The following is a 21,298-nucleotide window of genomic DNA, read 5'->3' on the forward strand; positions in this document are numbered from 1 at the left end:
CCCTGAGCATCGCTGGGTGTGACCAAAAAAGAAAATAAATAAATAAATACTAATCTTTCCTAAATAATATACATAGGCACATTCTATCATCTACAAAATCAAGTGACAGTACTTTTGATAGTATACATCATGACAATGCTTCACTTCCGCCCTCAGATTCTCATTTTTGTAGATATTGCCTTGCATCTTTTTTTAAAACTGATCTTTGTTATACTCTTCTTTGTAATCCCAATTTTCAAAGGCAGTTAAAATTGTCTTGGCTTATTTTTAAATATATAATCAGTAAGATAATACTGTAAGTTTTATGACTTTTTTGAGATCTAGCTTAGTAAACATGAAGAGCTAAAGTTAACTCATTCTCACTTTGATTATGATTTTTATTTATAATCTTGATTATCTCTTCTGTCTCTTTCTGAAATCCAATAGTTGGTGCTCAGATTTCTTTTTTTAACAGTGAAAAGTGCTGTGAGTATTCTTGTACAACTTCCAAGAGTCATCTTGCCATTGTATTTTTACTTTTCCCTTATACATCAATTGTCTGATTCCCCCAATGTGGACAGTTCATCTAATGACACAGCAGCCATGCACTAATATTTCAGTGACATTTTTCAATTGTTAAGTTGAACAAATGTTCAAGATGCACAGAAGTGATGATGAGTGTGATATTAATATGTGGCTTCATTAATATCTGTGAGAGGAATCTAGATATTTGGAAACAAAGCATATCAAGGATGATAGACATGTTCTTTTTCATAGAGTTTTGTTGATATGCAGACCATTAGCCTGGTTATAATATAGTTGCCTGTAAAAAGCAGTGTCTCTGAGATGAGTCTATTACAATGTTGGCACTGATGACTGCAAGTTGCTGAATCAAGGTTTAATTCTGGAGGCCTTCATCCACCTGGGTAGCCAGGGTAAGACCCGGCATGCAGGGTCCCCAGAACCATTGAGTCCTTGCTTTGAACCTTCAGTTCATCAATGCCTACTTGTACCTATTAAATAAACACACCATGCACATTTTTTTTGGTGCCTGATATTAGGGGTAGTTGAAAGACAGGCTCTAAATAAATTTCTTTTAATGGACTCTATTCAATGACATACTTATACCCCAAAGTTAGGGAATACTCAACAATAATCAGAATCCCCTGAGTATCCTTGTGTTAAATGTCAGCATTTCTGTGTACTGTAAAGACATTTCACTAAATACTCATTGTACTACAGTGAAATGATTGATAATTTATATTATCTTCAGTGGTAATTAACCTATGGCTCCCTTGGCAGTGATGAATTTCTAGTGATAGCATAGCAGGTATGTCATTTGCCTTGCATGCGGCCGATCTGGGTTCGATTCCTCTGCCCCTCTCGGAGAGCCCGGGAAGATACCGAGAGTATTTTGCCCACATGGTAAAGCCTGGCAAGCTCCCCGTGACATATTCGATATGCCAAAAACAGTAACAAGAAGTCTCACAATGGAGATGTTACTGGTGCGCACTCGAGAAAATCGATGGACAATGGGAGGACAGTGACAGTGACAGTAATAAACATTACCATTCACTTTCACTCTTAATCCAAAATTAGGTGACTGATGAATGATCTCTGCCAATTTACCAGTACAATGTTGGGATCAGTCTTCTCTATGGTTACTTGTCCTGAGCGCTCTTGAGCCTTGGTCCCTTATTCTTGACCTCTTTCTCAATTCTGGAAAGTGAATCAGTAGTAGTGGCTTGACCTTTACCTCATTCAAGTTCCACTTTTACAAAGTTTTCCTTATGACTGAATACATTTGACTTAGTTTAGATAAGTTTGCTTGAGTTTGGGATCTGGTGGAAGAAAGATATGCTGAAAGAGAATAATAATAATAATAATAATAATAATAATAATAATAATAATAAATATAAAGCTGTTTATTCACTTACTACTAACTTCTCCTAACATTCCTATAGTTGCTAGTACTATATATAGAAGTAATGTATAAAGATGAATCATTTTTTCAAATAGAGCCAGCCGTTTAGAAATTCTTTTATAAATTATCCTCTTTGGAATAAGTAAGTAAAGGCCCTCCCATTGATCATCGATTTGCTCGAGCGGGCCCAGTAACGTCTCCATTGGAGACTTTGTTGTTACTGTGTTTGGCATATCGAATACGTCACGGGGAGCTTGCCAGGCTCTGCCGTGCGGGTGAGATACTCTCGGTAGCTTGCCGGGCTCTCCGAGAGGGGCGGAAGAATCGAACTCGGGTCGGCCATGTTGGCTGCGTGTAAGGCAAACGCCCTACTGCTGTGCTATCGCTGAATAAATTTTTAAAAATGGTAAAAAGAAAGTTATAGAATAAACAGTTCTTTACATTGTAGTCACTGTCACTGTCACTGTCCTCCTGTTGTTCATAGATTTGCTTGAGCGGGCCGAGTAACATTGTGAGACTTGTTAATGTGTTTGGCATATCGAATACATCACGGATAGCTTTCCAGGCTTTGCTCTGTGGGCAAGATAATCTTGGTGGCTCGCTGGGCTCTCTGTGAGGAGTGGAGGAATCGAACTCGGGTCGGCTGGGTTGGCCACGTGCAAGGCAAATGCCCTACCACTGTGCTATCACTCCAGCACCTTTCTCTTAGCTAACTGAATTTAATTGAACATGACCATAATCAGAGGTGCCCTCATTGTCACTAAAGTAGGTCCAATATACTGAATACTTTGCTGAAGGGTGGCTGTTCATAATTGTTCCTGATTTTTCCATCAATCCAGAAGTTCACAATCATCAGTCCTTCTGATTCACATGACTACTCTAACAACTATTGGCTTGATAGTTCCTTAAAAAAAATAATTATTGTTTAATCCAAAGATCCAGCCTGGTTCAAATAAGAAGAAATTATTTCTCTTTAATGATTGTTCTGGCTTTATTTTTAGTGAAACAAGATAAGTTTTTATTGCACAATACTTACTTAGAAATATGCAAGGTAGGGCTAGAGTAATAGTACAGAGGATAAAGTTTTGCATGTGGCCAACCTGGTTTAGATTCCTGCATCCCAAATGGTCCCCCAGGCACCACCAAGACTAATTCCTCAGTGCAGAGCCATAATTGGCCCCTGAGCATAACCCCTGAGTGATCCCTGAGCATAACCACCCCTCCCCCCAAAATTAGAAAATTGAAAGGGGGGGAGAAGGTAAAGATTACATGTTCAAAAGGAAGCATGAACTTGAAAGATGAAGCAAGCAAGCATACATAGAGATAAACAAGCGAGATAAGTGTTCAATAGAGAACACAGGCTTGAAGAGCTAACCTTTTTTTTTTTTTTTTGCTTGTTGGGTCACACCCGGCGATGCACAGGGGTTACTCCTGGCTCTGCACTCAGGAGTTTCTCCTGGCGGTGCTCGGGGGACCATATGGGATGCTGGGAATTGAACCCGGGTCGGCCGCGTGCAAGGCAAACGCCCTACCCTCTGTGCTATCTCTCCAGCCCTGAAGAGCTAACCTTTGACTATTTTAAAATAGTATGTCATTCAGATCGGAATCCATAAGGTACATTGAAGACAAAGTCGGCAAAACCCTCCATGACATTGAAGCTAATGGTGTCTTCAAAGATGTCACGCCACTGGCTAAGCAACTGAAAACAGAGATAGACAAACAGGACTATCTTAAATTAAGAAGCTTCTGCACCTCAAAAGAAACAGTGACCAAAATACAAAGACAGTCCACAGAATGGGAAAGGGTATTCGCCAAATACACATCTGACAAGGGGTTGATATCAAGGATATACAAAATACTGATTGAACTCCACAAGAAGAAAACATTCAACCCTATCAGAAAATGGGGCGACGAAATAAACAGAAAGTTCCTCAAAGATGAAATTCGAATGGCTAAAAGACACATGAGAAAATACTCTACATCACTAATCATCAGGGAGATGCAGATCAAAACAACAATGAGATATCATTTCACACCGCAGAGACTGGCCCACATCCAAAAGAACAAAAGCAACCCGTGCTGGCGCATACGTGGCGAGAAAGGGACCCTCCTTCACTGCCGGTGGGAATGCCGACTGGTTCAGCCCTGGAAAACAGTATGGACGATACTCAAAAAACTAGAAATTGAGCTCCCATTTGACCCAGCAATTCCACTCCTGGAACTATACCCCGGAGAGGCAAAAAAGTATAGTCGAAGCGACATCTGCAGTTGTCTGTTCATTGCAGCACTGTTTACAATAGATAGAATCTGGAAAAAACCTGAGTGCCCAAGAACAGATGACTTGTTAAAGAAGCTTTGGTACATCTACACAATGGAATACTATGTAGCTGTCAGAAAGGATGAAGTCATGAAATTTACATACTAGTACTACATGGAAAGTATCATGCTAAGCGAAATGAGTCAGAAAGAGAGGGATAGATATAGGAAGATTGCATTCATCTGGGGAACAGAAAGTAACAAAATAGGAGACTAACACCCAAGAATAGCCGAGATAAGTACCAGGAGGATTACTCCATGGCTTTGAGGACAGCCGCACACGCTAGGGGAAAAGGCAGCTCAGATAGAGAAGGGAGCACCAAATAAAGGATGTTGGGAGGTTCCTCTCAGGATGGGAAATGCGTGATGAGAGTAGACTATAGTCCGAACAAGATTGCCACTCAATGTCTCTTTTGCAAACCGCAGCACTCAAAAGGAGAGAGATAACAAAAGGGAATGCCCTGCCACAGAGGTAGGGTGGGATGGAGGGAAGGGAGGTGGGTGGGATACTGGGACTGGTGGTGGTGGAGAATGGGCACTGGTGGAGGGATGGGTATTCAAACATTGTATAACTGAAACCAAAGCACAAAAGTTTGTAAGTCTGCAACTGTACCTCATTGTGTTTCACTAATAAAAATTTAAGGAAAAAAATAGTATGTCATGTCAAATTTCCACAAACCAAAATAAAAGACTAAAATTTGAGCTCTTATTGAAAATACATAGGAGGGAAACTGGGGAAACTAATGTTTCTTCTCCTTTTCTAATTTCTTGACTGAAATCTCTTATAAAGATAAGAAAAATAAACAATTTTATTAATTTGTTTACTCGTTTATATAAGAATTCAGAGTAACTCCCAAGAATGCATAAGCTACTAGCTTAAATACCATTTCCAGCTGAAGACAAAAAGAAACATTCAGGGACAAAGACAAGGATAGGCAGACACTGTGATCAGGAAAAATAACACAATAAACAAGGGTAAAATCCTTATGCAGATTTAATTTGCTGCCTACTCCAATGCTCATGGCAGAGCCAGGCAAGCTCCCGGTGGTGTATTCAATATCCCAAACGCAGTAACAACAAGTCTCACAATGGAGATGTTACTAGTGCCTGCTCCAGCAAATCAATGAACGAACAATGGGAGTACAGTGCTACAGTGCTAGTCCAGTGTTGATTTTCTAGATATTTATTGATCTTTGTAGTATAGAAAGTGAGACACCCTGGTAATTGGAGAATTCCATTTTATATGTAAATTTCACCTACAAAAATTTCACCTACACAATTTTGTATCTATTGTTTTTTAAGAATAATCAGCTAAAGATAATGCATGTGCTCAAAGGGATGAGCACATGCTTTGTGAACCTTGCTTTGCATGCAGAAGACCTCAGTTTTGATCCTTGGTACCTCATGGTTCCCCAAACACTTCCAGGAAGAGAACCTGAGCACCAAGCTGCTCTGGGCAATGTCCTTGTTATCTAAAAGCAAGGGAAAAAACAACAGAAAAGAAAAAAAGAAAAGAATAAGGTAACCCTTGTTTGTTCTTTGCTGTTGCTTTTATTTTTTTGGACCACACCCTGAGTTGCTCAGGGTTTACTCCTGAGCACCGAGGACTCACTCCTGTCAGGTTTGCGGGACCTTATGGAATGTTGGGAAGCAAAGCCTGGTTGAGCACATGCAAGACTAACTCCCTATCCACTGCACCATTGCACAGATTCCACAAGATAACCCTCTCTCAAGAGAATATTTTGAGTTGGCATATTCCATTCTTTAAAAAAAAATTCTTAGGGGTTGATATATCACGCAGCCAACATGGCCGACCCGAGTTCGATTCCTCCGCCCCTCTCGGAGAGCCCGGCAAGCTACCGAGAGTATCTCGCCTGCACGGCAGAGCCTGGCAAGCTCCCCGTGACGTATTGGGTATGCCAGACACAGTAACAACAAAGTCTCCAATGGAGACGTTACTGGGCTGCTCGAGCAAATCGATGATCAATGGGAGGGCCTTTACTTATTTACTTACTTTACTTTTATTGATTATCAGCCAAATGTGTCTACTTAGAAAGCATGAAAGAACTGGTTACTAATGCATGCTGTGGGTAGAGATGAGGTTCTGCTGCTTCTAATATTTTTTTCTTTTCTAATATTTTATAAGGGGAGCAAAAAAGATACAGAATAAAATAGTTACATTTCACATGAAGCAAAAAAATTTACTTCAAAAAATTTTTAGAAGGGGCATATGCTGCCCAAGCCCATGTGCTGCTTGCACCCATGTGGCCAAGCAGATGTGGTGTCGGAGCTCATTTGTCACCACATCTCCTTTCTTGAGATGTGTACTTTCATGCTTTCCTGTCTAATGCTCGGATGTGTATACGGGCTCTCTCTGCCCTTGGAGAAGCCCAGGTTCTCTCTTGAGCATAATACTGTCCACTTGCTCCCACTTTCTCTTCCTCTTTCCCTTCAAAACCTCCAAATAAAATCTGTTTTACTTCCAAATTTTTTTGGAAGTAAAAAAAAATTGGGGAAGTAACAAAAATTTTTTTTTTGGAAGTAAAATCTGAATATTTTCATGGTGGCGGGATTGTAAGCCAGTAGAGCACTTGCAGGCAGCCACCCTGGGTTCAATCCCCAGCACCCAGGAACGATGCATCCTGAGCATAGAGCCAGGAGTAAGTTCTGAGTACTGCTGAGTGTGGCCTGAAAACAAAACAAAGCAAAACAACAAACAAAAGCCTAAATATTTTGAAATAATGTGTCTCATTCATGTTTGCTTACCAAAAATAGGACAGTCAGTTAAATTAGTGCTATGTGATAATAGCCTACACTGCTACAGTGTTGGATTCTTCAGGACTCTTCCTCTGTGTAGGAGATTTAGCTTGTTTGTTTGGGTGGCCATATTCAGCAGTGCTCAGTTTACTTTTGGCTCTGACTTCAGGAGTCAGGGGACAATATGTGGTGCCTGGGGTTGAACCCGGGTCAGCCGCATGCAAGGCAAGTGTCCAACGGCACTATACTGGCCCTCTTCACGGAAGATTTGTGCGGAGGTGGTTCAGTGAGATTAATTCTTGCCAACAACCCCTAGAAGGGTGGAGAGAACAGATGAATGAACAGCGGAGTAGGCTGACTGGTGGTACGTTTGTAATGACTCAGTGATCCTATATGAGATATTGGTGCTGGGAATCCCTTCCAGGGAGTCCCAGATGAGGAAATGTGTCTAGGTCACGATTGTATCCATTGTCCCTTTGAACATTGGTTATCTCTGGGGAAGAGCATTACCTTAGGAGATTCAATTCCCTTTAGCCAGGGAAAGTTTTACCCAAAGGCAATAAAGAATGGAGTGGTACTGGGGTCAGTACAAATGTTCGTTTGTTCTCCCAGTCACTGCCTGTCACAAACGTGTTTTGCAACAACTGCTTCTTTGTAGGTACAGCAACCATATCTTTGGCCCCTCCAGATGTTTTTTAATTTTGTTTTGGGGCCACACCTGGAAATGCTCAGGGGTTACTCCTGGCTTTGAGTTTTAGAAATCACGCCTTATGGTCCTCTGGAGATCATACAGGCTGAAACCTGGTCAGCCTTGTGCAAGGCAAATGCTCACCTGCTGTACTATTGCTCCAGTCCCATGATTGTTTCTTTGTAATCATTGTAATAGTCCTTTTCCTAAATGTCCACTCCTTTACATTCTAAACTTGCAGTGTACAAGAAGCTGTGATTAATAGAGGTAAACTCAGGGCAGCGTGTGGCAATTCTCAAGATTCTGTTAACCCACAGCAGGGGATGGATGAAGGTTTAAATTCCATCTTGCTGTGATTTTTATTTTAAAGCATCTCCTTTCTTATCATTATTAAAAGAACATTGTTTTCTTGCAAATTCCATTGGAATAACACAAAGCAACCATGTAGATATTGTGGTTTGTAATTTATAATGGGACAGTCAAGGACTGTACCAGAAGTTGTGAAAACTACTATTATTGAAAAAAATCGATGCTATAAGGAGTAGCACTGTAGCACTGTCCTCCCGTTGTTCATCAATTGCTTGAGCGGGCCCAGTTACATCTCCATTGTGAGACATGTTGTTATTGTGTTTGGCATATCAAATACGTCATGGGAAGCCAGGCTTTGCTGTGTGGGGGAGATACTCTGGGTAGCTTGTCGGGCTCTCCAAGAGGGGCAGAGGAATTGAACTCAGGTCAGCCAGGTCAGCAGAGTGCAAGACAAACGCCCTACAAGGAGTATTCTTATATATTTTTCTTCATAGTTTCCATTGACATGGCAATAAAGATAGTTCTTAATTCTTTATGATATTTACTGAAGTGTCCAGTTCAACAAAATATTTTAAATGTAAATATAAATCTTAGAGTTGCAAAACAATTGTTATAAAAATTCTTTAAAAGTATGCCTGAGCATACCTACAGACACACAGAAGTTAGGTATTTAGCATGAATTTTAATAAATAAAATTTATTTTTCACTTTCAATTTATGACATTTATTTTTATTTCATTTTATTTTCAAACAATTTCTACTTAGTACCTCTTATCAAACCTGCTCATTAGTTTGAGTTCAGTATCATGGTAATGTCATTCTTTATGCTTTTAATTTCTTCCTTAATTACCTTTCTGATCCACTCATTGTTCAGCATTGAGTTGTTTAATTTCCAGGTGATTTGGTTCTCTGCGTCTGTGCATGATTAAGTTCTATCTTCAGTGCATTGTGGTCTGAAAAGATAGTTATATGATGTCTATCTTTCTGATTTTGTTGAGGTGTGTTTTGTGACACAGCACGTGCTCTATTCTATAAAATGTTCCATGTGCACTGGAAAGAATGTGCATTCATTTTGGGGACGATGTAAAGTCCTGTGTAGACCTTCTCTCTTCTATCTCTTCCTTCAAAGCCAATGTTTCTTTGCTGAGTGTTGATCTTCTTGATCTATCCAGAGGTGACAAGGCGGTGCTGAAGTCTCCAACAACTATTTGTTGCTAGCAATGTTTTACTTAAAACTGTTGGCAGCTGTTTTAAGTATTTCGCTGGTCCCTCATTAGGTGTGTATTCGTTTAGGACTGTGATTTCTTCCTGCTGTACATATCCATTGTTTATTAAGAATAGCCTTCACTGTCTCTTCTAATCTTTCTCAACCTGAAATCCATGAGGTTAGATACTTGGATGGCCACCACAACTTTTTTGAGGGATTTCTTTGCTCGCAGGATTGTTTTCCATCCTTTGACCATTGAGTCTGTGTTTGCTCTGACTGTTCAGATGTGTTTCTTATAAGTAGCAGAATGTTGGGTTCAGTTTCTGAATCCATTTTTGTCACTTTGTGTCTCTTAATTAGTGCATTTACACCACTGATATTGAGAGAGATTATTATTGCCATGCGTATTTGTGCCATCTTTCTGTAGAGTTTTTTTGTGCTTATAGGATTTTTTTCTTGTCTTACAGTAGCTCATTTAGTTCTTTTAACGTTAGTTTTGAGTCTGAAGTTCCTGAGCTGTTTTTTATTCATGAAATAGTGTATTGTTCCTTCAAGCTTGAGTGAGAGTTTAGCCGAATATAGTATTCTTGGTGAGGCATTCATTTCATTGAGTTTTTTTCACTACATCTCACCATTGTCTTTGGGCTTAGAAAGGTTCCTCTGATAAGGCTGCTGTAAATCTAAGGGATGCTCCTTTGTATGTGATTTTCTTCTTTGACCTTGCTGCTTGTAGTATTGTGTTTCTATCCGTGGCATCCATCATTCTGACTATGATATGTCTTGGAGTCTTTTTATTTGGGTCTCTTTTAGCTGGCACCCTTCGGATCCTAGAATCTGGATGCCTGCATTCTCCAGCTTTGGGAACTTTCCAGCAATGACATCTTTAACTGTGGCTTTTTCATTGGGGTTGCCTCCCAGTCCTTCTGGTCCTCTAATTATTCTAATGTTGTTTCTCTTTGATTCACCCCCTAGGTCTCTGATTCACCCCAGAGCTGTTTTGAGGTTTTTTTCCCCATTATTTATTGTTTTGCTCGAGCGGGCCCAGTAACGTCTCCATTGGAGACTTTGTTGTTACTGTGTCTGGCATATCGAATACTCTCGGTAGCTTGCCGGGCTCTCCGAAGAGGGGTGGAGGAATCGAACTCGGGTCGGCCATGTTGGCTGCGTGCAAGGCAAATGCCCTACCCGCTGTGCTGTCGCTCCAGCCCAGGCTGGAGCCATAGCACAGCGGGTAGGGCGTTCGCCTTACAAGCAGCCGACCCGAGTTCGATTCCTCCGCCCCTCTCGGAGAGCCCGGCAAGCTACCAAGAGTATTGGATATGCCAGACACAGTAACAACAAAGTCTCCAATGGAGACGTTACTGGGCCCGCTCGAGCATTTATTGTTGCCTGTAAGCTTTCTGTAGCTCATCTTCAAGCTCACTGATTTTGTCTTTGGCTGTAGCCATCCTATGTTTGAGGGCACCCACTGACTTTTTATTTCATCTACTAAATCCTTTATTAGTGACACTTCTGTTTGTAGCTTTCTAATTTCTGCTCTCATTTCTTCCTGTATTTTCTTGTCATTCCACTCTTTCTTTCATGTCCTCCTTTAACTTACTGTATGCCTTTTCCATTTCCTTGAGTTCATTGAACATCTTCAACATTTCATCTCTAAATCCCTTACCGGAGAGATTGTATTTGTGGGTAACGCCTGCTGAGGCTTCTGGACTCTTCTCTTAATCCTTTCCTCCTGTGGGAATTTGAGCTGCTTCTTTATATTGTCGTGGTTATATGGAGGTGGGGCCTTCTAGTTCACTATCATTATTTCCTCTTGCTGCGAGAAAATATTCTGGATGAGCTCACTTGATGGTGGTCACGTTTTCCACCTTCTATAAGTCCTTCCTCTCAGGTGCTCCTCTGTATGTGAGGCCTCTGGTGAACCTGTGATCTTTTATTATAATGAGCTTGTGTGGCTTCTTATGTTCACTGGTATTTTGGTGAAATTGTAATAGACTAGTGGACTTTTGGCCTATTGTATTTGAAATAGCTAGGATGTTCTTCATGGAATTAGGTAATGAAGAATGGGATGTGACTCCAGGGTGCCAGGAATGGGGAAGATTACTGGCCCCACCCCAAGGTCACACCTCCTACTGTAAAGGCCACACCCCCTGCCACAGAGGCCATGCCCCCTGCCAGGCTGTAGGTGGTATCCTGGTCTGAGAGGCTGACTGCAGTGTAAAAGGGGGAATGGCCACTGGCGTCTGGTCAATCATCTGGCACATGGGGTGGATGCAGGAAGCACTGGAGGATGGCATGGGTCAGGCAGGCTGGGTGGATCTGGGTGCGAGGAACTGTCTGGAGCATGGGCACGGAAACCTATGCTTTTAAAAAGAAAACCAAGTTCTGCTTAAAACAGATTTTCACTAACTCTATACTTTTACCCCTTACCTTCTTCTGGTCATTCCATAAACTTGGCCTTAGTTTATATTTTTCATGTTACCAATACCAGAAACTCTTGTTCCTGTCAACTTCCTAGCACTCTGTCCTGCTCCAAAGGGAAGAGGAGTGTAATTCCCAGGGGTAGTTTCTACAATAAACACTGTGGTGTAACGGTTTTCTTTTTTGTGGTGTGTGTGTGTGTTTGTGTGTGTGTGTGTGTGTGTCTGTTTGCCCTTTTAGGCTGTCCTGATAGCAACTCTGGCTCTGGATGCAGAAATCCTGGATTTCAGGGCTGCATGCGGCTCATCTCCCTTAGCCACAAGGAGGTGGATCTCATTGCAGTACAGCAGGGGAATCTGGGCAGTTTCCATGACCTGCAAATAGACATCTGTAGCCTGACTGACAGGTAAGGAGTTACTAGATTATTTACATATACAGGTTTTCAAATTTGGGTAGCAGACTAAGTAACAAATCAAGAGCTGGAAACGTGGATTTTCTTATCATCACCTGATAACCCTTCCAAAGGGTAAAATAAGTACAAGCTAAACATGAAGAAAAAAAAACATAGTACAGTGAGTAAGAAAACTTCTTTGCATGTGACCAAGATGGGTTCTATCTCAATACCACAGATGGTCTCTCTCTAACCTCGGTATGACACCAAGACAAAACAATTTTATAATTTCACAACAGAATATTGAAAACACAAGAGATATTGAAAACCTTGTACAGAATGGGATACTGGCCAAAACAGCAGTCTACTGAAGAGTCCATTGAAGGCCATCCCCACCTCCACAACCCTAATAGATATCTCGATAGGCCTGTCTCCTTGACAGGCTGATTTTTAAAATTACTTTTATTGAGGTACCAGGATTTGCAATACTGTTAGTGTTTTTCATGCAAATAGCTTTTGAACATCACAACCCCGTACTGTAACTTCTCTATTCATCTGCCATTTAGCACTTGAGTGGTTTTCAGATTTTTGTTATTTTCTATAGTGCTGTAATGAAAATTGCTGTGCATACATAATTTCAATGAATGGTTTATATTCTTGGAATAGATTTAGTTATATGATGCATTTTGAGTCAACTTTTGTGATTCTTTTGCCTGTGGCTAACCCAGTTTTCCAGAAATAATTTATTGAGACATTTTTGTTCCTTCTTTGCTATAAGTTAACTTTCCATTGGTCTGAGAATCCACCTTTGTTCCAGTACTAAACTGATTTGATACTATAGCTTTTTATATGCACAGTTAGGGAATGCAGTGCCCTTCATCTTATTTCTCCACATAATTTCTTTGGCTCATTGGAGTTTCTGTGGCTTCACACAAATTGATCAGTGTCTATTCTATGCTAAATGTATTTATAGCTTTGGGTAAAATGGTCATTTTAACAATGACAGTTCTTTCAAACCATGAACATGTAGTCTTTTTCCATTTCCTTGTAGCTTCCCCTTTTTATGGTAACTTGTAGTTTACTATGTATATCTTTAACCTTATTTGTTAACTTACTATTAAATATTTATTTTTGATGCTATAGTAAATGAGATATAGATTTTGGTTTCTCTTTTAGTTTCTTATTTTACTCTATAAATGCAACATTTTGAATTATACATATTTTTTCTCTGAAAATTTTTTTCTAGTGGTATTATGGTGACTGTCAGGGATTTCTTAACATATTGTCATGTTATTTATAAAATGTGATACTTAACTACTTTTTGAACTTGAAATCTCCTTTAATTTTTTTTTCTTAGCTAACTGTTTTGACTGAAACCTTTGACTACTGTATTTCATAATAGTGCTAAGAATGCACACAGTTGATTTGTTGTTTCTTAGGAAAAGCATTTTGTTTTTAAATAAGTGTGATATTTACTGAGTTTGCTATATATGGCATTTGCCATATTGAGGAATACCTTCCACTTCATTATGTTTTGATCATAAATAACATCTATTTATGTGATCATGTGATTTTTAAAAAAATTTTCTTTTTGATATGGTTTAACATCCCAAAAATAAATAAATACCACTTGTTTATGGTGTATGATAATTTTAATGTATTGTTGAATTCAGCTCATTGACATTTTATTGAAAATCTTTGCATCTAGGTTTTTATACGCATATTGATGTTCAGTCTCTCTCTCTCTCTCTCTCTCTCTCTCTCTCTCTCTCTTCTTTTCTTTTTTTTTCTTTTTAGCTCTTTCTGCTTTTGGTTTTTGTCTTTTGGTGTTTTCCTCACATAAAGTAGTTGGAAGAATTCCTGTTCAGATTTCCTAAAGATCTTAAGAAAGATAGAAAGCATATCTTCGGGGCTTTGATTTTGTTTGTTTGTTTCGCTTCTCGCAGCGCTAGATGACCTTGTGGTGCTGGGAATCAAATTTGGGTCTCAAAGTCATCTCCTTGGCCCCCCACATGATCTTAGTATTTTAAAGATGGGGTTTTATTTAAAGTAGAATTTACCCTTAAATCCATTTGCACACAAACTTGTTTTGGAGAGACTTATGATTTATTTTTCAATAGTATTATTGTATTAGCGTGTTAAGGCTTTCTGTTTGTTTGTTTACTTGTTTTTAATTCAGTCTTGGGACATCATGTGAGTTTAAAAATTCATTCTTTCTGATGACTTTAAGTTTAACATTTTTCTCCTAATTCCTTAACATTTACTTGAACTTATTTTCTTTTTGTTTTCTAATGTAAAACTTCATTGTTAAAAATTTTCCTTTTAGTATTATTTTTGCTCTGTCTCATATGTTATGATGGCTTATGTGTTTATTCTTATTTGTTTTCAGAAATTCAGTTCTAATAGGATTTCTTCACTGAGCTAATATTAGGCATGTTATTTCAGTTATAGAAACTGATATCATCTGTAAATTATAGAACCACATATAGAATCCTGAATCTTGGTATTGAGAGAGGGTCAGAGATGTTAACTCTGAGATAGGGTAAGGCACACACTGGGGCTATAATAGCTAGAACGATCAGAAGTCCCAGTTCTCTCGGAGAGGCCAAATTGTCATTTTTTCTGAATCTCAGAGAATACTCACAGCATGTGATGTACAGTATTTCTCTCACATTGGGACTCCACATTTCCCTCTTGTGTGCAAAGATCCTTTAGCACCCACCAAGTGTATCTACCTTTATTTCACTGCTACACTGTATACATATGTATATATGTGTATATGATACATAAAAAAGGAAAATAAGCTTTCTATATCATTCATAAAATGGAATGCAAAATATGCTGAAATCTCTGGAGATATATAAAATATGAAGTTATATCCTTTAAGCAAAAATTGAGATGCATCACAAATCTTTATGTATGAAAGAGCTACTCACTTTTTTGATGTCTGACATAGCTACTAAAGGTGATTTTTGTTTGTTTGTTCATTTGTTTTGATTTTGAAGCCACATCTAATTGTAATTGTGCTTCCTTCCTTCTTCCCTTCCTTCCTTCCTTCCTTCCTTCCTTCCTTCCTTCCTTCCTTCCTTCCTCCCTTCCTCCTTCCCTCCCTCCCTCCCTCCCTCCCTTCCTTCCTTCCTTCCTTCCTTCTTTCCTTCCTTCCTTTCTTCCTTCCTTTCACACCCAGTGGTGCTCAGAGCTTGTTCCTTGGCTCTGTTTTAGGGATCACTCCTGACAGGGTTGCAGGGTCCCTGACAGGCCAGAGACTGAACTTAGGTCTGCTGTGTACAAGGCAAATACCTTATTCACTACACTATCTCTCTGCCCCCCATCTATTTATTTAAAAATATTATCCCCAAATGTTTTTAGATAAATCATGGTATTCTTTGTTTTTTAATCTGTCAAACAAACAAAACTGTCCTCCCATTGTTCATCGATTTGCTTGAGCAGGCCCAGTGACGTCTCCATTTTGAGACTTGTTGTTACTGTGTTTGGCATATTTAATATGTCATGGGTAGCTTGCCAGGCTTTGCTGTGCGGGCGAGATAATCTCGGTAGCTTGCTGGGCTCTCTGAGAGGGGAGGAGGAATCGAACCCGGCTCGGCTGGGCTGGCTGCGTGCAAGGCAAATGCCTTACCGCTGTACTATCTCTCCAGCCCATTTTTATTAGTTATTTTAATTCAATTAAAAGAATGGAATCTCTTCATCAGTGCTTTTGCAGTGTTCCAATGTTTCAAAAAGACACAACAATTTACTTCATTTAAATAAATAGTAAAGAAGATGCATTTTACTTCAGTTGTGTCATCCCTGCTGCCTGGTCCAGAGTGAGAATTTATTGGAATATCACTACTAGTCTTTGTTTAAAATGGTCTGTAGGCCATTGGCCTGCTGCTAGCCTTTGTAAAATGCTTTTCAGTGAAGCAAGATTTTGCCCATCCATGACACTACTATCCAAGTAGACACTAAGGCTCTATTACCTTAAAAACTAAATATAGTTTTCTCTTTACACGAAAAATAAAAGCTGCCACTATAGAATAATAATAAGTTGGGGGTTGTAAGCATCTGGGGGCAGTTCTCTGATTTGAACTATATGTCACTATTAAGACACACCTAAACTTTGATGAAAATGTGGGTGGGAATCAAGTGGGAGAAGCCAGCAGTCCAGAGCAAGGCAGAGCCTTGTATCGAAGCCCAAAGTGTGGCAATTAAGTTTGATCCATTTAAAGATTTCTACACTAGCAACGCTGATTTACAGGAATAGACGAGGGCACATGGGAGATGGTACTAACTAGTATGACAGAGGTATACCACAGAGGCCTGGGAGCCATCTGAGGCTCTACATGTTGACCTAACGTTCTTAAAATATCTCTGAAGGGCTCAATGCCAGGTCCCCCTTTATACTATTTAGCAAAACTCTGACATCTGGTGAAGATGATGCTAGTGAAGACAGCAGAGAAGAACACAAGAGGCAGCTTATTTAAGGGTGAAATATTTTGGTCTGAATCATGAAGATTGGGAGTTTGAAATAGGGAATAGAGATTCTGTAAACAAATTATAGAGCGATTTATGAGTATTAGGTGAGCAGAATCACAAGTTGATTGCTTCATGACTGTGAATGATGGATCATTAATGAGTCGAGCCAAAAGAGTAATTCTTCAGTTCTGGTTGGATCATGGTGTGTATCTCTCAATGGAACAGTATGGGGGAAGAGCACAGTTTTGAGGACTAGAGTCAACATTTTCTATTATTCATTTTTTTTATAGTCAGTAATATTATAGAAAGAAAAATCTCAAAGTTGAAAAGAACTTTAACAGGGCATTATTCTTTTTTTAATGTAGAGTACTGCTATTTATTCAGCCACTGATTAGCTGGTAAATTGGGCATGAACTCCAAATTACATTTTTTTCATAATTTTATTTATTTATTTTTTCTTCTTATATTTATTTATTGAATCACTGTGGGAAAAGTTACTAAGCTTTCAGGCTTATGTCTCGGTCATACAATGATCAAACACCTTTCCCTTCACCAGTACTCATTTTTCACCATCAAGAACCCGAATATAACCCCCTCCCAGTCCTCCCAATGCCTGTGAAGCAGATGATTTCTATTTAACTCTTCTCTACATTGATTACATTCATTATTTCAACAAAAAATGCACCATTAATGTTTAGAATTTCCCCCCAAACAATCAGAATTGCTGACATTGTGAAATACTTTGTTTTCTATAACTGGTTATGAGAATCATATAATGTCACGCGGCCCCGATTTTGGATTTCTGCAAAGAGCCAGATAATTACGAGATTGGTTTCTGTGCATATAGTGTTATGGCTGAGCCAGAGAGCCACTCGTTGGGGGCAACTCGTGACCTTGGTATGGCGTGAAGGACGAGCCGTTATCACCACCCTTCCCATGAGATTGCAGTTGCCTGTCCCCGCTGGCTCACACCTGGCTTTCCTATAAGCTTTGAGGCGGCAGCCACCTTGCTGCCGGGGAGGGGGCGGGGAGGGATGGGAGGTGGAAGGGAGCAACACCCTTTCCCTCCCGGGGAGGCATGGTGCCATAGTTTAACGCATGGTCCATTAATTTTTCTGCCACAAGCTGCCGGACTCTGGACTAAGTCCTTTTGCCTCTGGAGCCATGGCCGTGCTGGAGAGCCGCTTGTGGGGGGCAACTCATGACCTCGGTAGGGTGTGAAGAATGAGCCGGTACCATCCCCCTTCCCATGAGACTACAGTTGCCCCGTCACCACCAGCTCATACCTGGCTTTCCTATAAGCTCTGAGGTGGCAGCCACCTTTTATATGGTCCAGATGCATTCCTGCCAAAAGCTGCTGGGTTTTGAGATTTGTCTCTGAGTCTCTGGGATCATGGCCATTAATCAACTTAATCAGGAGCCAGCTTGATCAGGAGCCAGAGAGGCTGTTCGTAGGTGGCAACTCAGGGTCTCGTTGGGATGGGGAGGAAAGGGCCGGTTTCACCACCGTCTGGTGAAGCCCCATGTATCTCGTCACTGCAGGCCCAAACCTGACTGTCCAGTGGCCTCTGGAGGATGGTGGGCCGCCAGGGAGAACAGCCAAGGCTGCCAGGGGGAACAGCCAAGGCACAAAACCTATTCCCACCTGAAGTGGCCCAGCACCAGTAACCTACTGCAGGAATAGGACACATTTCTGCCAAAAGTCTTTGGGTTCCGAGATTTGTTTCTGAGTCTCTAGGATCATGGCCGTTAATCAGTTCGATCAGGAACCAGAGAGGCCATGCCTCCAATTATATAGCTGGGCCAGGGGTGGTTTGTTGGTGTGTCTCCCACATACCTAACTTTTGGCCATTTACTGTCTTGGTAAACTTTGCCCCAAGCTTTTGGGGTCTGCCCAAAGGCACAGCAGCAATTTTGGGGTATCTGAAAGTCTGACGGTGCCGTCAGGCTGCTGATGCACTCGCCTCACAGGTACAGACCGACCTGCTGGGGGCATCATACCCCCAACAGGGCATATTCTTAAGCTTTACCTCAGAACTGAGTGTTGTTTCCCCTCATTCTGGAGAAGAGTATCCTGTTTCTATTCCTTCTTTCCTGCAACCTTGCACAGTTGCAAAGTGATTTATCAAGTTTTTCTTCTGTCCAAACCTGATCCCCATCTATAAATCTGTGTTTGTTGCTCCATGTTGCCTACTCTTTATTATTTACAATCCTCCTATTACATGATTAAATGCCTGACTCACTTTACCTTTAGGGCTAATGCTTTTCGAAGGTCAGTGTGACCCCAGCCTTCATTGCCCTTTTCCACGTCATTGGTCAGAAAACAGTTTGGCCCTTGCTGGGTGTGGAGATGCCATGATTTCTCTTTTCCTGGAGAGTTTTGCAGACTGATCCCATTTTGGCTGTGTAAAGAGAAACCACATGCTGGTCTTCTTTGACAATGGAACGTTGCTAAGATATAAGCATAAGTGCGGTTACTCACACGTCTGGACACAGTCACATTCCAATTTAGCTTCTCTCTCTTTATTTAGCATCTTGTTTCTCCTGTGTGTGTTTGCTTCTTCTAGAAAAGAGGAAACTCAGGATATGGAAGGCATCATGCATCATTATAGAATCCAGAAAATAGCTGCTCTCAAAGAGCTGAAGCTCGAAAATAACTGCTCTCAACAGAGCAGTTACTGAAGGACACAAGTTGTCTGGCCCATAATTTCTGGAAATAAAGAGTTATTTTTTATTTTCTTAAGGAGCTAAACTTCCAATTTGGGCACAAAATCTGGTTTTCTCATTCTTATTTGGTAAAGTCAGGTAGAAGAGTGTTTATGTGTAATGTTGATGTTCAGTACCTAACTTTTTCTCAAAAAAACCAATAGGGAGCCAACCACGAACATCCATCTCCCTAACCTTTTTCCTGGGTCTCTATAGGAGATTTGTTTTGTTTTGGGGCCACGATCAGTTTTGTTTAGGTCTTACTCCAAACTCTGCACTCAGAAATCACTCGGAGTGGGTCTTAGGGGACCATATGGGATGATTTAGTTGTTTGCTATTGTGCAAAGCAAACATCCTATAATCTGTACTATAACTCCAGCCCCTCTATAGCAACTTTAGCTTTCTTTCAAGATGCTGCATCATTTCACCTTTGTTAAGCTGACTTCTGTGGGGGGTAAAATCAGGGACTCTGGTAGGAAACAAGGTCTCAGGCCAGGTCTAGAAATTCATCCCACTTCTTCCCTGTAGGAGATATAGAACGGTCCCATCTTCACTCCGTAGTCCTGTCTGTTGTCTACAGGTTCTATAATGGCTTGACAGTCCCAGATTGGTCACAGTGTGCAATGGCCAACACAGAACTATGATATAGGGATGGGGGAGAGATGGTGAGCAGTTGCTCTTGCCCCAGCTTTTTGCTGTAAATTTAACTCCTTGAACTTGCTTGAATACATCTTTCACAAAGGCCTAAGGCCAAAGGAAAAGGTGCAATGTAATTACTATAAAGGACACTGAAGAGTAGGACTAATATAAATTAAACAATATTTGTGGAATTATTTTGGAACTAAATTTAATACCTTTTATTAGCTTCATTGAACTTGATTCTACTCATTTATTTACATTTTTGTAATATACAGACTTAGAAAGTAAGGGTTCCTCTTTATACATTTACCTAGGAAAACTACTCAGAAATTAAAGTTTGACACAAAGTATTCCACTTATGAAAACACAGGCACAAACCAAATTTCCTTAGAGTTCACAACCTTGGGGTAGAAAAACTGTTGTGAGATCAATGAAAATTAAAAAAATAAGTATATTTAAATTTCAAAATATCCATATCTAGTTTCCTTTAAACTTAAGTAAGTTGGTCTGAATCCAGTTCTTATATTTCTGTGTGTTTTAAGAGAAAGTGAAACGAGTTCTTCAGATCCATCTATAGAATTTTTAGTATGTGGGAGTGTGAATTATGTAGAATTCAGAACAGGGAAATCATATAACAGCCAGAGGCTTCCTTTCGTCTTTTAATTTTCTTACTTTGTTCTTAATGACATTTGTTTTACCTTTCCTAATTGGCAATGATTATGGAAGTTGATTGACGAGACTAGGAAGGATATGGAGCTCTCCATGCTCTTCCAATGAACATACTATCGACTAAGGATACTACCTATTCATGGAAACCTTTTTTCTTCTTTAAAAAGTTTTTTTAATTCACCATGATTCACAATCCTGTCAATGGGGTTCATGTGTGCAGTGTTCAAAGATCTCATCCTCCACCAGAGTGCACGTTTCCTCCACCATTCTCTCTCCCTTCAGTCCTCCTTTCTTACTGTTTTCCAACCACAGAAAGCTCAGTTATGTAGACCAGTTTACAGATTCTGTTGCATTAGTTCATTTGTTATTTCCTTTCTATTCTTTTCACCCTATTTATGCTAGAAGCCATTCTGTATCTGCCTCCATCTAGCTGACTTCACTCAGCGTGATACTCCATCAGTTTAGCAGAAAATCATGATTTTGTCTTTTCTTATAGATAAATAGTATTCTATTGTGAATATATACAAGTTTCTTCATTCAGTTATCTGTTCTTGGTCACTTGGATAATTCATAGATTTTTGGAATATTGCGAATTGTGCTTCAATGAAGAGAGGAATGCAAATGTCTTTTCTGAGTAGAATTTTTAGGGGGAAATGTCAAGAAATGAAATTTCCAGGTTTTATGAAAGCTCAAGTCTTAGATATTATTGAGCAGGGATGTGGGTTGGATCACACCCAGTTGTACTTAGAGTTACTCTTGGCTCTTTGCTCAGGGGTCATTCTTGGTGTTTATCAGGAGATCTTATGGAATGCTGGGGATA

The 21,298-nt window shown here is 40.1% G+C and overlaps 1 pseudogene; it reads left to right on the forward strand.

The window, feature by feature from the left end:
* The window catches only part of LOC130035596 (contactin-associated protein-like 3), a 197,505-nt pseudogene that overhangs the window by 94,896 nt on the left and 81,311 nt on the right, over positions 1–21,298 (forward strand).

This window comes from Sorex fumeus, unplaced genomic scaffold (genome assembly GCF_029834395.1).
Source record: "Sorex fumeus unplaced genomic scaffold, SorFum_2.1 ptg000063l, whole genome shotgun sequence".
Classification (NCBI taxonomy): Eukaryota; Metazoa; Chordata; class Mammalia; order Eulipotyphla; family Soricidae; genus Sorex; species Sorex fumeus.